Source organism: Coregonus lavaretus (genome assembly GCF_964263955.1).
Source record: "Coregonus lavaretus genome assembly, chromosome: 26".
In the NCBI taxonomy this organism is placed as follows: Eukaryota; Metazoa; Chordata; class Actinopteri; order Salmoniformes; family Salmonidae; genus Coregonus; species Coregonus lavaretus.
The window spans coordinates 7714861-7733450 of record NC_140013.1 but is presented as its reverse complement, the minus strand read 5'-3'; positions in this window follow the sequence as shown (position 1 = coordinate 7733450).

Genomic DNA, 18590 nt, shown 5'->3' with positions numbered 1-18590 from the left:
GGGCCAGACTACACTCAATCATATGACCTACTGAAGAGATAAGTCTTCAGTAAAGACTTAAAGGTTGAGACCGAGTCTGCGTCTCTCACATGGGTAGGCAGACTGTTCCATAAAAATGGAGATCTATAGGAGAAAGCCCTGCCTCCCGCTGTTTGCTTAGAAATTCTAGGGACAATTAGGAGGCCTGCGTCTTGTGACCGTAGCGTACGTATTGGTATGTACGGCAGGACCAACTCGGAAAGATAGGTAGGAGCAAGCCCATGTAACGCTTTATAGGTTAACAGTAAAACCTTGAAATCAGCCCTTGCCTTAACAGGAAGCCAGTGTAGGGAAGCTAGCACTGGAGTAATATGATCAAATTTCTTGGTTCTAGTCAGGATTCTAGCAGCCGTATTTAGCACTAACTGAAGTTTATTTAGTGCTTTATCCGGGTAGCCGGAAAATAGAGCATTGCAGTAGTCTAACCTAGAAGTAACAAATGCATGGATTAATTTTTCTGCATCATTTTTGGACAGAAAATTTCTGATTTTTGCAATGTTACGTAGATGGAAAAAAGCTGTCCTTGAAACAGTCTTGATATGTTCGTCAAAAGAGAGATCAGGGTCAAGAGTAACGCCGAGGTCCTTCACAGTTTTATTTGAGACGACTTTACAACCATCAAGATGAATTGTCAGATTTAACAGAAGATCTCTTTGTTTCTTGGGACCTAGAACAAGCATCTCTGTTTTGTCCGAGTTTAAAAGTAAAAAGTTTTCAGCCATCCACTTCCTTATGTCTGAAACACAGGCTTCTAGCGAGGGCAATTTTGGGGCTTCACCATGTTTCATTGAAATGTACAGCTGTGTGTCATCCGCATAGCAGTGAAAGTTAACATTATGTTTTCGAATAACATCCCCAAGAGGTAAAATATATAGTGAAAACAATAGTGGTCCTAAAACGGAACCTTGAGGAACACCGAAATGTACAGTTGATTTGTCGGAGGACAGACCATTCACAGAGACAAACTGATATCTTTCCGACAGGTAAGATCTAAACCAGGCCAGAACTTGTCCGTGTAGACCAATTTGGGTTTCCAGTCTCTCCAAAAGAATGTGGTGATCGATGGTGTCAAAGGCAGCACTAAGGTCTAGTAGCACGAGGACAGATGCAGAGCCTCGGTCTGACGCCATTAAAAGGTCATTTACCACCTTCACAAGTGCAGTCTCAGTGCTATGATGGGGTCTAAAACCAGACTGAAGCATTTCGTATACATTGTTTGTCTTCAGAAAGGCAGTGAGTTGCTGCGCAACAGCTTTTTCTAAAATTTTTGAGAGGAATGGAAGATTCGATATAGGCCGATAGTTTTTTATATTTTCCGGGTCAAGGTTTGGCTTTTTCAAGAGAGGCTTTATCACTGCCACTTTTAGTGAGTTTGGTACACATCCGGTGGATAGAGAGCTGTTTATTATGTTCAACATAGGAGGGCCAAGCACAGGAAGCAGCTCCTTCAGCAGTTTAGTAGGAATAGGATCCAGTATGCAGCTTGAAGGTTTAGAGGCCATGATTATTTTCATCATTGTGTCAAGAGATATAGTACTAAAACACTTAAGTGTCTCTCCCGATCCCAGGCCCTCGCAGAGCTGTGCAGATCCAGGACAGCTAAGCCCTGGAGGAATACGCAGATTCAAAGAGGAGTCCGGAATTTGCTTTCTAATGGTCATGATCTTTTCCTCAAAGAAGTTCATGAATTTATTACTGCTGAAGTGAAAGCCATCCTCTCTTGGGGAATGCTGCTTTTTAGTTAGCTTTGCAACAGTATCAAAAAGAAATTTTGGATTATTCTTATTTTCCTCGATTAAGTTGGAAAAGTAGGATGATCGAGCAGCAGTGAGGGCTCTTCGGTACTGCACGGTACTGTCTTTCCAAGCTAGTCGGAAGACTTCCAGTTTGGTGTGGCGCCATTTCCGTTCCAATTTCCTGGAAGCTTGCTTCAAAGCTCGGGTATTTTCTGTATACCAGGGAGCTAGTTTCTTATGACAAATGTTTTTCGTTTTTAGGGGTGCAACTGCATCTAGGGTATTGCGCAAGGTTAAATTGAGTTCCTCAGTTAAGTGGTTAACTGATTTTTGTCCTCTGACATCCTTGGGTAGGCAGAAGGAGTCTGGAAGGGCATCAAGGAATTTTTGTGTTGTCTGAGAATTTATAGCACGACTTTTGATGCTCCTTGGTTGGGGTCTGAGCAGATTATTTGTTGCGATTGCAAACGTAATAAAATGGTGGTCCGATAGTCCAGGATTTTGTGGAAAAACATTAAGATCTACAACATTTATTCCATGGGACAAAACTAGGTCCAGAGTATGACTGTGGCAGTGAGTAGGTCCAGAGACATGTTGGACAAAACCCACTGAGTCGATGATGGCTCCGAAAGACTTTTGGAGTGGGTCTGTGGACTTCTCCATGTGAATATTAAAATCACCAAAAATTAGAATATGATCTGCTATGACTACAAGGTCTGATAGGAATTCAGGAAACTCAGAGAGGAACGCTGTATATGGCCCAGGAGGCCTGTAAACAGTAGCTATAAAAAGTGATTGAGTAGGCTGCATAGATTTCATGACTAGAAGCTCAAAAGATGAAAACGCCATTTTTTTTTTTGTAAATTGAAATTTGCTATCGTAAATGTTAGCAACACCTCCGCCTTTGCGGGATGCACGGGGAATATGGTCACTAGTGTAACCAGGAGGTGAGGCCTCATTTAACACAGCAAATTCATCAGGCTTAAGCCATGTTTCAGTCAGGCCAATCACATCAAGATTATGATCAGTGATTAGTTCATTGACTATGACTGCCTTTGAAGTGAGGGATCTAACATTAAGTAACCCTATTTTGAGATGTGAGGTATCACGATCTCTTTCAATAATGGCAGGAATGGAGGAGGTCTTTATCCTAATAAGATTGCTAGGGTGAACACCGCCATGTTTAGTTTTGCCCAACCTAGGTCGAGGCACAGACACAGTCTCAATGGGTATGGCTGAGCTGACTACACTGACTATGCTATTGGCAGACTCCACTAAGCTGGCAGGTTGGCTAACAGCCTGCTGCCTGGCCTGCACCCTATTTCACTGTGGGGCTAGAGGAGTTAGAGCCCTATCTATGTTGGTAGATAAGAGGAGAGCACCCCTCCAGCTAGGATGGAGTCCGTCACTCCTCAGCAGGTCAGGCTTGGTCCTGTTTGTGGGTGAGTCCCAGAAAGAGGGCCAATTATCCACAAATGTTATCTTTTGGGAGGGGCAGAAAACAGTTTTCAACCAGCGATTGAGTGCTGAGACTCTGCTGTAGAGCTCGTCACTTCCCCTAACTGGGAGGGGGCCAGAGACAATTACTCGATGCCGACACATCTTTCTAGCTGATTTACACGCTGAAGCTATGTTGCACTTGGTGACCTCTGACTGTTTCATCCTAACATCGTTGGTGCCGACGTGGATAACAATATCTCTATACTCTCTACACTCGCCAGTTTTAGCTTTAGCCAGCACCATCTTTAGATTAGCCTTAACGTCGGTAGCCCTGCCCCCTGGTAAACAGTGTATGATCGCTGGGTGATTCGTTTTAAGTCTAATACTGCGGGTAATGGAGTCGCCAATGTCATGAGCCTCTCACTCCACCGGGTTACCACCTTTATTTTCTTCCACTCTGCTCACCACTCTCTCTACTCAGCCTAACTAGCTCCACCTGTCCCTGCTCTGCTCTGCTCTAATTACTCTGCCAGCTGCGCTGCATTACCCACTACCTCTCCCAGTATTTAAGGCCCTGTCTTTCAGCTCTCCGGTGTCAGATCGTCTGCAAAGCTCACTCCCGGAACCTGTTTGCTCGCGCTTCTGGCTCACCCTGGTTTTGTGACCCCGGACCTGCCTGATTTTTGGATACTCTTCTGCCCCAGGAGATCCAGACCTGCTTCTGCCATTACGACTCCTGACTACTCTTCAATCCCGGTAACTCTGACCAGCCTTCTGCCTTGCTACTACGTATTTTGGATTTCCCTTGAACTGTACTGCTGCCTTGTTTCATTCCGCCCTGTTGTGTCTGTGTCTCCCCCCCCCAGGACTTCTGGACCACCCACCACCGGCTTCATAGGACGCATCGCTGCCACTGGGGGAGGCACAGACCCAGCACATTGGACGGGATCCCTGTTACCCCTGGAGCCTTCATTCACTCCCTACTTCCCTTTTCCCTTAAGTTTTAATAAACTTTCTGGTGTGACGCAATTGTGGTCCTCTGGTCGTCTGTCTGAACCGTGACAGTACGATCTGACCATTATGGACTCAGCGCACACTTTTCCCGACATGGAAACCGATGAGCATGAGCAGCAGTTCCAGCAGCAGCAACAACAACTCGCCATGATCATTCAACTCCTCACCAACCTTACCCCAGCCAGTCTGCCCACCAGCCCTGCCCCCGAGTTACCTGCCCCGGTCATTGCAGCCGCTGCTCCGGAACCCAAGATTGGAAACCCCGAGCGGTTCAACGGCGATTCAACCCAGGTCCGGCCATTCCTGACTAGCTGCCGACTTCAGTTCTCCTTGCAGCCAAGGACCTTCGCCACGGAGGGGGCTAAAGTTGGGTATGCCATCACTCACCTGACGGGCCGAGCTCGACTCTGGGGAACAGCAGAGTTCGAACGTCAAACCCCCGCATGTGCAACCTTCGACCTGTTTGCTGAGGAGATGCTGAAGGTGTTTGACCTGGATTCACCAACCGCAGAGGCGTCTCGTGAACTGTTCAGTATTCGACAAGGCAGACGTACAGTCGCAGACCATTCCATCGACTTCCGAACCCTGGCTAGACGAAGTTCTTGGAACACACCATCGTTGGTGGACGCGTTCTTCCATAGTTTGGCTGACTATATCAAGGACGAGTTGGTCTCCCATGAACTGCCTTCCACTCTTGATGAAGCCATCGCACTGACTGTCAGGATCGACAGAAGGATACAGACCCGTCGTCGTGAGAGGGGGCGCCAAGGTCCACCTACTACCGGCATTCGGAGAGATCCGACTGGGCTCCTGTCATCTACTGCCACTCACCCAGGTCAGCTTGATCAGTCTGAGCCTATGGAGATTGGGCGAGCCTCTCTCACTCCTGCAGAGCGCCAGCGCCGCTTCACTTCAAACCTCTGCCTCTATTGTGGAGGTGATGGACATCGTGTGGTAACCTGCCCTTTAAAGGGCCGAAGCTCACCGGGCATAGGGGGAGTCCGGTTGAGTTCAATGACCATCCAGTCCTCCGACCGCAAACCCCTGCTGCAAGTTCACCTCCGCCTCTCTGACTCAACTCACACCCTGGCTGCTCTGGTGGATTCTGGCGCCGAAGCCAACATAATGGACATCAAGCTGGCACGCCAACTGGGACTGGAGAACCTCCGTTTGACACCTCCTATTCCTGCCCGGGCACTGGACGGACACTTACTCGGATCGGTCACTCATGTCACGGCCCCGGTCTCGATGGGTCTGTCCGGAAACCATCAAGAAACTATCCAGTTTCACCTGCTCCCCTCTCCAGGCCAACCCCTCATCCTGGGTTACCCATGGCTCCGCCGGCACAACCCTCAGCTCGACTGGGTGACCGGGGTGATCAGGGAGTGGGGAGAGGACTGCCACCGAACCTGCCTGCTTGCTGCCGCACTACCCCCTCGGCCAGTACCTACTAACTCCGCTCCTGACCTCTCCAATGTCCCAGAATGCTACCATGGTCTCAGAGAGGTGTTTAACAAAGCAAGAGCCACATCTCTGCCCCCTCACCGACCGTACGACTGTGCCATCGACCTCCTCCCTGGAACAGCCCCTCCAAAGGGTCGTCTTTATTCGTTGTCTGCTCCTGAAAGAAAGTCCATGGAGGACTACATCAATGGCTCTCTGTCCGCAGGATTAATCCGTTCATCTTCATCTCCTGCTGGTGCTGGCTTCTTCTTTGTGGGGAAGAAGGACGGATCTCTTCGCCCCTGCATCGACTACAGGGGACTCAACGACATCACAGTGAAAAACCGTTACCCTCTGCCTCTGCTCACCTCTGCTTTTGAGTTGCTCCAGGGAGCCACTGTTTTTACCAAGTTGGATCTCAGAAACGCTTACCACCTAGTGCGGATCCGGGAGGGAGATGAATGGAAAACCGCATTCAATACACCAACAGGCCACTACGAGTATCTGGTTATGCCTTTTGGTCTCACCAATGCTCCTGCTGTGTTCCAGGCTCTAGTGAATGATGTACTGCGGGACATGTTAAACAAGTTTGTCTTCGTTTACCTGGATGACATCTTAATCTACTCCAGAAACCTGTCTGAACACACCCGCCATGTCCAGCAAGTCCTTCATCGTCTTCTGGAGAATTCCCTCTACGCCAAGGCAGAGAAATGTGAGTTTCACGTCAAGACAGTGGCCTTCCTGGGGTACATAGTGGCAGAGGGAAGTATCCAAATGGATCCTGCCAAAGTATCAGCAGTCACTTCATGGCCAGTTCCGGAGAACAGAAAGAAGCTGCAACAGTTTCTGGGGTTTGCTAACTTCTATAGAAAGTTTATCCGGAACTACAGTACCGTTGCTGCCCCTCTCACTGCTCTAACCAGCACCAAGCAACCCTTCACCTGGACCCCAGCAGCCGACAAAGCCTTCAGTACCCTCAAGGTGAGGTTCACCTCCGCTCCCATCCTCCAGATGCCTGATGTGGACCGGCAATTCATTGTGGAGGTGGACGCCTCGGATGTGGGAGTTGGTGCTGTGATTTCTCAGTGGGCTGCGGAGGATAGGAAGCTCCATCCCTGTGCCTTTTTCTCACGTCGGTTGTCCCCCTCTGAGTGCAATTACGACATAGGGAACCGTGAGCTGCTGGCTGTGAAGCTTGCCTTGGAGGAGTGGCGTCACTGGCTGGAGGGGTCCACCATTCCATTTCTCGTTTGGACCGATCATAAGAACTTGGAGTACATCCGCACGGCCAAACGGTTGAACTCCAGGCAGTCCCGCTGGGCCCTGTTCTTCACCAGGTTTAATTTCACTCTGTCATACCGGCCTGGATCACGCAACACCAAGCCAGACGCCCTCTCCCGTCAATTCCAGAAGGATGACACCCCCTCCAAGGACCCTGTGTCGATTCTGCCAAGTCCCTGCATCGTTGCAGCTCTGACCTGGGCTGTTGAGGAACAGGTGCTGGAGGCTCTCCGTAACCAGCCAGGTCCCAGCACTTGCCCAGCTGACCGCCTTTTTGTCCCCGAAGACCTGAGGTCCCAGGTCGTTCAGTGGGGACATGACTCCCGCCTAGCTTGTCACCCTGGCTCCACCCGCACTTACAACCTGCTCGCCCAGAGGTTCTGGTGGCCCTCTCTGAGGAAGGATGTACGGGAATTCGTCCAAGCCTGCCCCATCTGCAACCAACACAAGTCGTCCTGCCAGCCCCCAGCCGGATTGCTGCAGCCCCTGCCTGTGCCCAGACGTCCCTGGTCTCACATCGCCCTTGACTTTGTCACGGGGCTGCCCCCTTCAAGTGGCATGACCGTCATTCTCACCATAGTTGACCGTTTCAGCAAGATGGCACACTTCATTCCCCTCCCCAAGCTCCCAACCGCCAAGGAGACCGCCCAGGTGGTCCTGGAACACGTCTTCCGGATCCACGGACTGCCAAAGGATGTAGTTTCTGACCGTGGTCCACAATTCTCCTCCGCTTTTTGGAAGGAGTTCTGTCACCTGCTGGGAGCCACAGTCAGTCTGACTTCCGGATTCCATCCCCAATCCAATGGGCAGTCAGAGCGGGCTAATCAGGAGCTCGAGAAGGCACTGCGATGCATGACTTCACGCAACCCCCACTCCTGGTCGCAGCAATTGACATGGGTGGAGTACGCACACAATTCTCTGACCTGCTCTGCCATCGGTATGTCCCCTTTCCAATGTGTTTATGGATACCAGCCTCCTCTATTTGCCAGCCAGGAAGAGGAGGTTACTTGCCCATCTGCACTTGCTTTTGCCCGTCGATGTCGCCGCACCTGGTCACAAGCCCGAGCCACACTCCTCAGATCCGTTGCCAGCTACACTACCGGGGCCAACCGTCGGAGAATTCCTGCTCCCACCTACCATGTTGGTCAAAGGGTGTGGTTGTCATCGAAGAACCTGCCACTCAGGGTGGAGTCGCAGAAGCTGGCACCTCGGTTCATTGGCCCATTCCCTATCATAAGAGTGATTAGCCCAACTGCTGTCCGGCTCCAACTGCCTAATTCCCTGAGGGTGCACCCCACTTTCCATGTGTCTAAGATTAAGCCCATCCATGAGAGTCCGCTGGTCCCTGCTGCGCCTTGTCCTCCTCCTCCACGGCTCGTCGATGGTGGTCTGGTTTACACCGTCCGCCGCCTGCTTCGGTCCAGACGGAGGGGTAGGGGTCTCCAGTACCTCATTGACTGGGAGGGCTATGGACCTGAGGAGAGGACCTGGGTGCCAGCTAGTCGGATTGTGGATAGGACTCTCATCACCGCTTTCCACCAACGGCATCCTGATCAACCTGCAATCCGTAGGGGCCGCCCCAGAGGGGTCCCTAACCGTCCTGCCCGCTCGGCTTCCTGTCCTGTGCCTGATCCTGTCTCGGGACCTGTCCCATCTCCCGACCACGGCCCTCCGGCTTCCTCCGAGGATGAGGACGTTCACTCGGACCGTTCGGAGGAGTTCTAGCCCTCCTCCGGCTCCCCTCCTCCCGCCCGGCGTGGTGTTGCTCTTGGGACTTCTGGGGCCGTCCCTTGGGGGGGGGGTTCTGTCATGAGCCTCTCACTCCACCGGGTTACCACCTTTATTTTCTTCCACTCTGCTCACCACTCTCTCTACTCAGCCTAACTAGCTCCACCTGTCCCTGCTCTGCTCTGCTCTAATTACTCTGCCAGCTGCGCTGCATTACCCACTACCTCTCCCAGTATTTAAGGCCCTGTCTTTCAGCTCTCCGGTGTCAGATCGTCTGCAAAGCTCACTCCCGGAACCTGTTTGCTCGCGCTTCTGGCTCACCCTGGTTTTGTGACCCCGGACCTGCCTGATTTTTGGATACTCTTCTGCCCCAGGAGATCCAGACCTGCTTCTGCCATTACGACTCCTGACTACTCTTCAATCCCGGTAACTCTGACCAGCCTTCTGCCTTGCTACTACGTATTTTGGATTTCCCTTGAACTGTACTGCTGCCTTGTTTCATTCCGCCCTGTTGTGTCTGTGTCTCCCCCCCCCAGGACTTCTGGACCACCCACCACCGGCTTCATAGGACGCATCGCTGCCACTGGGGGAGGCACAGACCCAGCACATTGGACGGGATCCCTGTTACCCCTGGAGCCTTCATTCACTCCCTACTTCCCTTTTCCCTTAAGTTTTAATAAACTTTCTGGTGTGACGCAATTGTGGTCCTCTGGTCGTCTGTCTGAACCGTGACAGCCAATGACTAGGGTTTTCAATTTGTCAGAGCTAATGGTGGGAGCCTTCGGCGTCTCAGACCCCGTAACGGGAGGAGTAGAGACAAGAGAAGACTCAGACTCAGACTCCGACTCGCTACATAATGGGGAAAACCGGTTGAAGGTTTCTGTCGGCTGAATGAGCGACACCGGTTGAGCATTCCAACAGTATTTCCCTCCAGAAGCCATGAGAAAGTTGTCCGGCTGCGGGGACTGTGCGGGGGGATTTATACTAACGTTACTGTCTGTACTTACTGGTGGCACAGACGCTGTTTCTTCCTTTCCTACACTGAAATTACCCTTGCCTAATGATTGCGTCTGAAGCTGGGCTTGTAGCACAGCTATTCTCGCCGTAAGGCGATCGTTCTCCTGTATATTATGAGTACAGCGACTGCAATTAGAAGACATCATGTTAATGTTACTACTTAGCTTCGGCTGTTGAAGATGTTGACGAACCATGTCCAGATAAAGCGTCCGGAGTGAAAAAGTTGAATAAGGGAAAAAAGTTGCGATGGAAAAAAGGAAAATAAAGTAAAGTTGGCAGCTAAAACGCACAGGAAAATGACTCTTCTGTCTCGGGATAAAACGTCCGGGGTGAAAAAGTTTAACGAAAAAAGATGAGTGAGGACAAAACTAAAAAGTTGGTAAATTTGTTGAACACAGAGATTGATTAAACGTTTATTAAAAGTAAAACGTGAATAGTTTGGCAGGTAGCCAAGTAGCAACAAACAGCACAGCAGCACGGAGACAATGCGGAAGCGAGACGGAAGTCACGAACAGTCGACAAGCTGTAATTTAGTATTACAAGTCCTGTACATGTGACAAATAAACTTAGATTTTATTTGATATAGCATGTGTTTACTACATGGCCTCACATGTGAATCTTTAAAGAGATGGGTGGGGCTAAGGCTTAAGAGGGTGTGAACGATGCTGAATGGGTGTAGACAAAGAAGAGCTCTCCAGTAGGTGTACCAAAACATTCAAGGGCCATTTTCTCAGAAGTTGGGGTTACAAGTTTATCAACTTTCAAAGCACAATGACTTCCCCATTGTTCCTCAACTGCAGTGTATGATATACAATGTTCTAGCTCTGAGTCTCTACTTTTATCCAATGTAAAAACACAATTTCAAATGTTGCTACATAAGACCGAATCAAGGCGGTCGGTCACATATTAACAGAGCTCTCTGCCTAGGCTTCCTCACGGCACCATGACAACCAATACTTACAAAGTAATCCTTATTTTGAATATTTTTGAAATAGACCACATTTCTTTTGGGCTGAGAATATAAGACTTATAACTCTGAGAGAGCATCCAAGGGCTAGAATGTTGTATATAGAATGTATGACAAACAATAATTTTTAAATATAATTATAAAATCTTCAGAATTCTGAGATTTTTGTCCATAATACAGAATTCAAGCCAACATTCCAATCTCATTATGACTCAACAATTAAGCTAGGCTACGACCATAGAATTTGGAATTAGAACTTGGCTACAACAAGTTCCAAACCAAAGAAAACAACCAGCATATCCATTCACCACACCATAACTACTCAAGTGTATATCTTTTTAAATCTTCATAAGTGGACAGAAATCGCGGAGGAGAGGTGAGTTAGAACATAATAATGTGTAAAAGTGTTTGACTTCTAAGGAAATCAGTGAAGGTAGGCCTACTTATTACCATTTAATAAATTATACCAGTTAGCCTGAAGGTAACTGAAGTTGGAAAACTGGCATGGCCAGACAGTTTTAAGAAAATGACATGGAAAAGATTCACACAAAATAAACAAAATAAGGAATACATGTTTCTCCATACATATTGATGCAGAGAGAAGTCATTGAGATGGAGAAAGAGATGACTGAAAGTGAGGAGATGGAGAAAGGCAACAAGATGAGGGGGGAACGAGAGATAGAAAGACAAAGAGAAATGGAGGGGCTGCTGAGAATGAGAAAGGAGATTGAGACTTGTAACAAGGTAGACCACTACCGGTGGAAGCTGCAGAGAGAGGTGTTGGAGGAAGTCAACAAGGTGAGGGTGGAACCAGAGCAAGAAAGAGAAAGGCTAATTGAAGAGTTGCTGAGACAGATAAGGGAGACTGAGGCTTCTATTGAGGTAAACTGCTACCAATGGAAGCTGGAGAGAGAGTTGTTTGAGAAACAGAGAGAAAGTGCAGTGTCAGACAGAAAAAATATGGAGCTCAAGATGGCAAAGCTGAAGGTGCAGAACATACTGCACTTGGCCAAGATAGGGAAGTTGACCGTGGAGAACACGAGGCTGTCAGCTGAGAATGAAAGGGTGAGAGAGGTGTCGGACAAACAGAGAGAAAGCGCAGTGTCAGACAGAAAAAATATGGAGCTCAAGATGGCAAAGCTGAAGGTGCAGAACATACTGCACTTGGCCAAGATAGGGAAGTTGACCGTGGAGAACACGAGGCTGTTAGCTGAGAATGAAAGGCAGCGAGAGGTGATGGACAAACAGAGAGAAAGCGCAGCGACCGACAAACAAACAATGGTGAAGATGTCCTTGGCCAAGTTATGGAAGGTGACAGTGGAGAACAAGAAGAGACTGTTAGCTGAGAATGAAAGGGTGGGGAAGGAGAGGGTGAGAGAGAGGAATGGATGGAACCTCATAAGAAATGGTTTGGAGACAGCTTTGGCCAAAGCAGACCAGGAGAGGAATCAGACCCTAGTAGCCTGGAAGGAGGACAGGGGGAGATGGGCCAAGGCCAAGGCTGGCCTACGAAGCCTCTTGGATCAACGGGGGGAAAGATGGATGAAGGAGAAGGAGGAGATTAAGAGGAGGAGCACGCAGGCAGCAGAGGAGTGGATAATTGAGCTGAGAGAGAAGGAGAGCGCGATAGAGGCTCTGGAAAGAGAAAAGATGAGGATTCTGTGCCTGAATGGACAAGAGAAGAAGGGATGGGAGATGGAAAAGAGAGAGATGGAGAAGGAGAACTGGAAGATTACAGAGGAGCGGGAGAGAAAGAGTAGTGAAATTGAGAAAATGCAAAGGGACAAAGAGAGATGGGCAATAGAGAAGAGGGATGTGGTGGAGAGGATGAAGGAGGCGTACATAAAGCTGTACCAGATGCAGACTGTCCTGAGGTTCAGAGAGCAAGAGCAGGCACAGGTACAGTACTCCATTTAACCAGTCACAGTTCAGGGAGGTCATAAGTCACCTCCTAATGGTTATACTATCAGATTCAACAGATTAAGTTGACTGCATGCTAGAGAAGGAGTAATAATAATATTTCAGATCACTGACCAACATGAATGGACTTTCTCTTTCAGATGGAAACTAAACGCGCCCAGAGAGCCAGGGCAAAGCAGGAGAAAAAAGAGAGGAAAGAAAGAGACTTGTTGGAGAAGAACAAAGTAAAAGAACTGCTCAGAGCTAGAAAAGCAGAGAGTAAGGAAGAAGTGAGGAAGAATAAGGAGAGGGTGAAAGCCCACCTGGACGAGGTGGCAAGGAACTATAACGAAAAGAAACAGAGGGAGAAAGAAAGAGAAAAGCTGTTGAAAAAGGCATATGGCAAAGAAAATCACATGGTGTACATCCCAGACCTCATACTGAAGAAGATGTAAGAACACAACGCATATGGAAGAGTAAATATTATCAGCTAGCATTGGTCAAAAGTTCATTTCTATCTTCTTTCATTTAGTGGAATACTTCATCAATAAAATAATATGAGCATTTATTTGTCATCATTCATTCCCATATGGAAGAAAGAACACACAAAATATGAGAAAAGTATAAGATGTGGATTAAAGGTTGATGTGGTTACTGGATAATGCAATGTGAAGGGCTAGATTCTATCAAATCGGAGGTGGAACTGCGTTGGAGATGGCAAATCCACAAGCAGCTCCTTGCATTAGCTTATCGCGTACACTGCCATTGGATGCAACGAGAGAGAGAGAGAGAGGCATCAACAGAATACCCTTAGGTGCATGAATGCCTAGTGTGTTTATGTATACGTGTGTGTCAGAGGAGGCTGGTGGGAGGAGGTATAGGAGGACAGGCTCATTGTAATGGCTGGAATGGAATAAATGGAAGAGTTTCCATATGTTTGATGTGTTTGATACCGTTCCATTTGTTCCATTCCAGCCATTACAATATGCCCATCCTCCTATAGCTCCTCCGGTGTGTGTGTGTGTATGTGTCAGTGGTGGACGCACCTCCGATGAGCAACACTGCTCTTACCCCCTCATCCCCCATCAGTGGCTGTCTCCCGCCCCCTCTCCTCCATCCCTCTCTGGCCACCTCTCCTCCATCCCTCTCTGGCCCACTCTCCTGGCCCCTCTCCTCCATCCCTCTCTGGCCCACTCTCCTGCCCCCTCTTCTCTCTCTCCTCTCCCCTTAATTTTTCTCTCCCTCCCTCTCTCTCCTCTTCTCTCCTTAGGGTTGACTCTGCGGCCCTGTAATCCTAGCAGTGGCAGTGGCACAGGCCCAGACCCCATCAAGCCCCCATCGACCCCCGTCAGGGATTAGAGAGGGTTCACACTGGGGCCCCAACATAGAAGAGAGACAGACACACCAGGGACCCAGGGCCAGGGACCATGGCCACACACACACACATCCTTATTTGCATAAGTGTAAACAGAGCACTGCTTAATGCCCTCGAAAACACACACATTTACATAGTGTGTACACAGGCCACAGCTTAAAACCCCTAACTACCCTGAAACACATGTACGCTCACACACTGGTCTCACAATGGGACCAGTATCTTGACCTCTACACTACAATAGACAGGAAACAATTTCAGGTTCAATGTCAGCTATGTCAAGTCATTAAAGTGCAAATATCCCCATGCAGGTACCAAATGATACCACCCATCTTTTCTGTATGTATCAGATTCTATATCTTCTACGCTTCCAGTTAACACAGATGTTCTAACATTTATGAGGGTAAATCCAGTCTGTTGTACTAACATTCCACTTCTTATAATAATATAATAATATAATATGCCATTTAGCAGACGCTTTTATCCAAAGCGACTTACAGTCATGCGTGCATACATTATTTTTTTTTGTGTATGGGTGGTCCCGGGGATCGAACCCACTACCTTGGCGTTACAAGCGCCGTGCTCTACCAGCTGAGCTACAGAGGACCACATGCAATGTTTGGCATGACAAGGATTGGCAAGGAGTGGAATATCCTATTCATGGTTATGCAGACCAGTGTTAAATAGTGATTTGAGAGGTCCAACCAGACATTGTGTTCTCCCTCACAGAGACAGCTTCTACCTCTGAGAGGAGACAGAGTGAGAGAGACAGGAGACAGAGTCAGGACTGGGGGATGGATGGCAGGGAAGAGAAGGAAGGAAACATCACTCCAAAACTTTCAAAGACAATCCTGCTCAGGGTGTTAAACGCTCCTCCACCCTCTTTCCCTCCCTTCGCTGTCTCTCTCTGTCTCTCTCCATCTTTTCCCCTTCTCCTCTCATCCCTTTCATGAATTAAAAGCGCGGCCAGTCTGTGGGGAGAAGCATAGTTAATTCAGATCAGATCTCCTCTCCACCCCCCCCTCCCCCAGCTCTCTTCCCTCGGCGACGGTTGCCGTGGCATCTGACAGACGGAGATGGGATCTGACAGTAAACATGCGTGCGGATGCCCTGCGCGTGATTGACACGTAGGCAAGTGGGTGGGTGGGGGCGGGCCCCCTCCTAATCCTGCCCTGTCAGCTTTAATTGGGGAGGTGGGGCTCCGTGTCAACGGGGTGACTGATTGGCAGGACCCCGGCTTTGCATAGATACGAGCCACGGAGGAAAGGTGCCATAACGCCACTACTGCTAATAGAGAAATGTGTGCTGGTGCGTGTATGTGCTTGTGAGTGTGTGTGTGTGAAAGCTGTGTGTGCGCGTGTGCCCATGTGTGTCCGCATAGACATGCATGCTCGTAGTCATACTCAGGCACACCCACCTACATGTGTTTATCTAGATGAAAATACATATTGCACATGCTTGCACATACATTACAATATGCATACATTGTACAGTACATACACATAACAGGACACACACACACAAACAGAAACAAAGAGTCTATGATGACTCCTTTGCCTGCTGGGTTGAGGAGCAGAGGTTGTGGCCCAGTGACTGATGAGCTACAGTGGGCAGGGAGGGACATTAGGCAGGGCCTCACCTGTTCACAGGGCAGTGACCCAGGGGGTATGGTGGGACTGGGGGGCAGTGACCTATCAGTGGGGCACACTAACGATGTAGCCAATGAGCCTTACTGTACAGTGTATTTCAGATAGGTCAAGAAGGAGTGTGTGTGTCTATGTGTGCTGTGGTAAATCCAATGGTGCCGCAGGTGCTGTGCAATGCAGTGTATTTGCAGTGTGAGTACATTGACATTACGGTGAGTATACTTGTGGTTTTCGTGTGTGTGTATATGTGTGTATTTGATTGACAGCTGCCACTGACCTGTGGCAGTCAAAGTGGCATGCTGCAGGTGCCGGGGTCGAACGCTACGGAGACGACCTCCGCCCTCATCTGCCTCCCGTCTTCATTAGCACAGCTAGGCAAAGAGAATAACAACATGATAAATTAATAAAGACAGGGAGAGAGACGAAAAGGGGGGGGGGGGGGGGGGGGGGGGAGAGAGGGAGAGGGGGGAGAAAAATGTAAGGTGAAAGGAAGAAGGGAGAGAGAGGGACAGCAGAAGAGAGGAGAGAGAGTGAGGACAGAGATGAAAAAAAGGAGAGAGAAGGGAGGAAGTAGAGAGAGAGACAGACAGACAGACAGACAGACAGACAGACAGACAGACAGACAGACAGACAGACAGACAGACAGACAGACAGACAGACAGACAGACAGACAGACAGACAGACAGACAGACAGACAGACAGACAGACAGACAGACAGACAGACAGACAGACAGACAGACAGACAGACAGACAGACAGACAGACAGACAGACAGACAGACAGACAGACAGACAGACAGAGAGAGAGAGAGAGAGAGAGAGAGAGAGAGAGAGAGAGAGAGAGAGAGAGAGAGAGAGAGAGAGAGAGAGAGAGAGAGAGAGAGTACAGCAATCTGTTTAAAAAGAACAGTATATGAGGCAGGCCAAGTTCATAAAAAATCCCAGGCTATTCAGTCATGTAAAACACTCACAACTCTTTAACCCCTTACACTTGTGGGAATTGACCATAAATGTTTCTTACAGAAGAAAAATGGAAAGCATATGCATAACCATGGTAGCAATTAAAATGGAACAGTTTGGAGATTATGGGACAATTATTAGACTAAAGGTGAGGACACAGTGGTCCAACCTGACAACCAGGAAAACCCAGGGTATAACATGTAACTGTACATGAAACTGTACATCAAACATAGTGATCATAAATGTTGAAACTGTATATTATATTAATTTTATGGTATGGAAATGTGAAGTGCCCATTTGGACTCACTGGTATTTGGCTTGCTTGTATGACATAAAAGCGGTATTTATTATAATCCTCAACATCTCATCTTTCAAAATTTATGAATTCCTTGTAATTTACATTATTTCCCTCACACAACATAAAATGTGCAAAAGTTGCCCAATTAGCGGGAGGAATGAGGGCGTCTTCTTGTCTCGCATGGTGTTCAAGTTCAGAACGGCTATCAGTCAAAACCCATACAGAGCTGTGAAGCGGAGACCCTGAGCTCTGACATCATCTCTAGCGTGTTACTGTACAGCCACTGTGTTCCAATTTAAGCGCTTTTCAACCTGTATACAGGTACGAGTGTAAAGGGCTACCAGACACAAAGTATAGTACATCTGCCCATTGAGGCGAACTCCATTTTAAAGTAGTCAATTGTCTTCTTCATTGGCTGGTTGCTCCCAAACCACAGGAATCCCCACCCAGTTGACTACTTTAAAACGGTGGAAGCCTCAAAAAGGCAATGTCCATGCTAAAACTGGTTATATCCATGATGAGTCCTCTATCTATCTCTATGACAACTGGCACAACTCCGATAAAGTCTTTTTTTTTTCCAGAGTTGCCGAAATGCCATGTGCGTCCACTTATATCAGCGCATTCATAACAACCTAACTATTACGAAACTTCTATTCGATCATATAAGCCTCACGTAGCAAATTAGCAATTCATTTTTTGGTTGACCAAATTTAACACTCTCATTGACCTCCATACAAAGATTCCTTACTTCACTTCGCCTATTTCTCTTTGCCTAGATCATGGCAGCTCTGACTGATCTTCTACCCAGAAGCCCTTGCTCTAATACAGGAGCCAATTAGAATACAGGTAGCCTATGGACAGATATCAGGATAAAAGTCCTGTGCATAATAGAGAACGAAAGATATGGATTTTTTACAGCAGATACCGATCTTTGGGTGTCTTAGATTAGTTTTCCCACACAACGCCACTTCCTGTTGAACGCGGACAGCGCTCGGTTTGTTGGTTTGGAAAGTTTGGAAAGTGTCTGAAAAAGTGTTCTATTGGAAGAGTTTGGTTACTAGCAAGCTACCTTTAGATGCGGTTGGGATCAGTTGAACTTCTATTCGATCATATAAGCCTCACGTAGCAAATTAGCAATTACTTTTTTGGTTGACCAAATTTAACACTCTCATTGACCTTGATTTTTAATTGAAATAATAATTGTGTCCTTCAAACTTTGCTTTCGTCAAATAATCCTCCATTTGCAGCAATTACAGCCCTGCAGACCTTTGGCATTCTAGTTGTCAATTTGTTGAGGTAATCTGAAGAGATTTCACCCCATGCTTCCTGAAGCACCTCCCAGAAGTTGGATTGGCTTGATGGGCACTTCTTACGTACCATACGGTCAAGCTGCTCCCACAACAGCTCAATAGGGTTGAGATCCGGTGACTGTGATGGCCACTCCATTATAGACAGAATACCAGCTGACTGCTTCTTCCCTAAATAGGTATTGCATAGTTTGGAGCTGTGCTTTGGGTCATTGTCCTGTTGTAGGAGGACATTGGCTCCAATCAAGTGCTGTCCACAGGGTATGGCATGGCATTGCAAAATGGAGTGATAGCCTTCCTTCTTCAAGATCCCATTTTACCCTGTACAAATCTCCCACTTTACCACCACCAAAGCACCCCCAGACCATCACACTGCCTCCACCATGCTTGACAGATGGCATCAAGCACTCCTCCAGCAGCTTTTCATTTGGTCTGCGTCTAA